Source organism: Montipora capricornis, chromosome 12 (assembly GCF_036669925.1).
Source record: "Montipora capricornis isolate CH-2021 chromosome 12, ASM3666992v2, whole genome shotgun sequence".
NCBI classification, from domain to species: domain Eukaryota; kingdom Metazoa; phylum Cnidaria; class Anthozoa; order Scleractinia; family Acroporidae; genus Montipora; species Montipora capricornis.
This window is the reverse complement of record NC_090894.1, coordinates 39,272,438-39,274,937: the sequence shown is the minus strand read 5'-3', so window position 1 is coordinate 39,274,937 and position 2,500 is coordinate 39,272,438. Positions and strand designations below refer to the sequence as shown.

Sequence of the window (2,500 nt, the reverse complement as noted above, 5' to 3'; positions counted from 1 at the left end):
ACTTACGGTTTAAGTTTAAGTTATCTTGTATTAGACAGAATCATGAAAGTTTTAAGACCACATGGTGTCTGAGCGAAGCTTTTGCCAGAGTGGACGGAAATCGGTTCGTATTTACATTCTAATGACGCTAAAACGTTACATTTGCTGTGACTTGTGAATTGAACTCGGTTAATATATTTATTTTTTTATGTGTAAATAAAAAAGCTCTTTTTGAGCCTTTTCAGACAGAAAAAAAAAAGATTCTCGCTTTGCGTGCGAGAGGACCCGGGTTCGACTCCCGGACAGGCCCTTTTATACAGCAATGTTCATAGATCAAGAACTTGCCGTCAGTATCACGCCCCAACATACGGCACACTCTTCTTTCGCCATTGGAGGTCAACATATCAAATTTCATCATGAATTGGAAAGCTTGGCAAATTCGTCTCACCACTGCGCATGATTAGCACATTAATGCCACAAACGTGTCACACCAGACCTCCCACTGCTGTTCAAGTTTAAAAGCTTGAAGCAAGCATAGGATGCTCGCATCTTGGTCGAGTTGTCTTCTAAACCACAGAGCTGGATGACATTAAACTCTCTTACTCATAAGATTTAACGTTGACAAGTGGTCTTGTGACATTTCCATAGCTGGTCGCTCGTGTCACTTTTGTGCCTAACCCTAAGCTTTCTTCCGACCTGATGCTCTCCACAATAATATATCTAATCAGGGACGACGAAGTGTCGAGGCAAAAACAGACGACGCAAATGAGAAGCTCAAGGCATCGCGGTGGCGAACATTTAAGTGCAAATCCTATAATTATAACTTACCCAGCGTGGTTCCAGGAAACGGGGAATATAGTGCCCACTTCAAATGCAGGAGGTACCGAGATCGACACACGGATTTTCCACAGGCAGCCTGTTGTATTGTTACCAAGTTTAATCATGTCATGTCTGCGAGTCTTTCCTTGGAATGAAGAGCAGTTTATCCGCTGTAAACTTCTAAACAAGGTCTCTATTGGTTCAACGATGGGAACTCCTGTTCACCTGGTGACTGTGAAATCACTGGGACATTCATGGCAAGTGACAGAAAAGGAGCCTCACGGAGGAATGAGGTCCACCTGCTGATTTTCTCAGGAAACTTGGAATCCTCTATTTTTTAAAGCTGTTAATGTTGACCCGAAAAACGCCCGTAATCAACTCTAAAGATGAATGAAAATGGTGTTCAGGGCAAAGACCTCACACATAGACTCGCTTTGACAAAGGTGACGAAGTGATCTTCCGATTGGCCCCTTAGTCATGGCCAACCTTGACTTGTTTGCCTACAGCTGGCCTATGCCAATCAAAACTAAGCGTCCCTGGGTGGGCTTGAACCACCAACCTTTCGGTTAACAGCCGAACACGCTAACCGATTGCGCCACAGAGACAGGTCTGAACGCTTGGCCGAGGACAAGATTGGACAAACTTCCACTCAATCTTAACCACGACTATGCGATGAGCCTTCTAAATTCCTGCGGCCATTTTTTCTTGTCTTTTTCAGACACGAAAGTAGCAGTGTCGAGAAAAAGAACAACCAGTCCAGAAGGTGTTGTTAACGATCCTTTGATTTCCTTCTACTCATGCCTCACTTGCTTCGTTATTTGCAACAGCTGTCGACAAAAACAACCAGCCCACAACGTCTTTGAAGAAATTTTTAACGTTCCTTTGATTTTGTTGCACTAGTGGTAACCCTTGAGAGCATTTATTCCGTGCACTTACACTCCAGTATTTTAATGTTCAATTTCACGGTGACAACTCTATTTCGCAAGAATCTTCGAGTTTCACACACACCAAAGACAAAGAAACTTTAAAAGCAAGCCTGATTTTAAATACGCTTTTTGCAATGCCTGAAGTTCCTCATTCTTAAAAGAAAAGCCTTACATCAGAAGAGTGCAGTTGTGAAATTTGGATGAGTTGACAGCATAGTGATCCTTTTTGATTTCATACTTTTTAACATTCCACAAATGTTTAACCGCTCGCAGAGTCGTGCTTGTTTTCGTAGTGTAGTGGTTATCACGTCCGCCTCACACGCGGAAGGTCGCAGGTTCAAGTCCTGCCGAAAACAAATTGCATTTTTGGGGATCCTATACCTGAAGCTAAACGACCACAACTCCAGGTTTCTCATTTTGAAGACTGCTACACCATGTCTATTCCAGCCCAACAACCTGCAGTCCCGCAATCTCCAAAGACAATTGATTATATATTGTCAAGTCGAAGAAAATGCACTTTCCTTCTGTCCGTCTGGGTCTGTGCATCGGTACCTGTTAAACGCGAATTGCCTCAACTCAGCTACTTCACTCACGTGGTGATTAACAATCAGACAATTTAGACATAGAACACCACATTATGACAAGTGGTAAGGTTTGTTTTCAACTCTCGCTCAAGTAATTTGCAACACAGTGGGCGTGACGGTAGCTTTCCCTGGTGGGCCTGTTGGTCTAGTGGCATAATTCTCCCTTTGGGTGCGAGAGGTCCCGGGTTCGAC

At 43.5% G+C, this 2,500-nt stretch overlaps 2 non-coding genes across 2 annotated transcripts; one reads left to right on the top strand and one right to left on the bottom strand.

Moving 5' to 3' along the window:
• Positions 1-1,329: 1,329 nt before the first annotated feature.
• Trnan-guu (transfer RNA asparagine (anticodon GUU)) lies at positions 1,330-1,403 on the bottom strand. The gene has a single exon. It is a non-coding gene; the product is annotated as a tRNA-Asn (tRNA).
• Positions 1,404-2,007: 604 nt separating this feature from the next.
• Trnav-cac (transfer RNA valine (anticodon CAC)) lies at positions 2,008-2,080 on the top strand. The gene has a single exon. It is a non-coding gene; the product is annotated as a tRNA-Val (tRNA).
• Positions 2,081-2,500: the final 420 nt, after the last annotated feature.